The sequence below is a fragment of the Gymnoscopelus microlampas genome (assembly GCF_963454915.1).
Source record: "Gymnoscopelus microlampas genome assembly, chromosome: 22".
In the NCBI taxonomy this organism is placed as follows: Eukaryota; Metazoa; Chordata; class Actinopteri; order Myctophiformes; family Myctophidae; genus Gymnoscopelus; species Gymnoscopelus microlampas.
Genome location: NC_139959.1, coordinates 10,086,617 through 10,088,083, shown reverse-complemented (window position 1 = coordinate 10,088,083; position 1,467 = coordinate 10,086,617).

The window sequence follows — 1,467 nt, the reverse complement described above, 5'->3', positions numbered from 1 at the left end:
AACTTTGAAATAACACTCTTTCGAATAAAAGATCAAATAGAATAAAATGAAGTGAATTGAGTTAGGTAAATAGAATTATGCCATGTGTCACACAATGTGCAGACTCATTTGCATTTGTACAGCTCATAATTTAACATACCAAAAAGAAGGAAGCTTCAACACCAGCCCACAATTATCATATAGAAAATTCTAAACATAGATTTTTTTTATGAACCTTAAGTTAAAGGCAACAATAATGTGTTGAAAGACAAATTCCACATAACAGAGTAGCCTTACCTAAAGAGAGCTCCAGAGAATAACAGAAAGCCAAAAAAAAAAGAGGAATTTCAAGTCCAGAAATCAGTCACCAGCTAAAGCATGCCCACCACCATAGTATAGTCACCTAGACCTTCATGTATCTGAACTGCTTACTGGAGATTCAAACCAGAAAGTCCCCTCCAAAGACAAGCACTGGATATGTCACCTCCTCTCTCTTTACCTCCCTCTCCCTCTCCCTCTCTCTCTCTCTCTCTCTCTCTCTCTCTCTCTCGTGTCTCCTCTCCCTTGTGTCTTCTGAGAGGAGAGTTCCTCAGACAGTATTCAGCCTCCCCCAGGCTTTCAGGCATATACAGACAAAGAGCAGCAGGACGGTACAGGAGGAGGGCAAAAAAGAAAAAAAAACTCTCTTTTATGCTTCCTTATTTATGAACCTGGTTTCAGTCTAAATAACATCTGAGTGGAGGACAGGTGACCCCGGCATGTAGGACAACGGAAGGAACGTGAGGGGTAACCCCCCGCAACCCCCCTCCCTCCAAACACTCCCCCCCCCGTCTCCACCCCTCTATCAGGGTGGTCGATGGGTTGCTGCCCAGAGGGGCCTTTTTAATGCGCTCGTCAGGGGAGCCCGGGGCCTCTTTGATATGACACATGATAATCTATGAAAATGTTAATCAATAGGAATAGTTTAAGCTGTCATCGGAATAAAAATAAGAACGCGACCCCGGACATGTCAATAACACTCGCATGCCTGGTAACAATGTTGCAAGTCATCAAGGGCTTCATTTGTGGAGCACTTAAAAGAAAAATGGGACACTGCGCATCAATGCACCCCTCTGCCCGGCGAAGTAAACACATTTTCCCCTCTGTCTGAGACGGGGCCATACTCTGCATGCATTTAGGTCCACCCCCCCACTGCCCCCCAGCCCATTCCCCATCTACTACCTCCTTCCCTTTGAGCCGCTTGATAGGTCCACTGGAGGGCAAAATTAATACCTAATTGAATCTTGCAGTCATCAAAATAATCAATAGTTTTTTATTATTTATTCTTCACAGTCTGTTGGCTGTTTGAAAGCTCAGAGGGACAGCAGAGAGAGAGAGAGCAGGGGCAGCTCTGAAATTTTCTACCGTTTCACAATGTAATTTTCGCTGGGGCATGAGAGTTTGCAAGACCTGTGGAAAAAAACAAAATGAGAATGGTGGCTTTTGTAT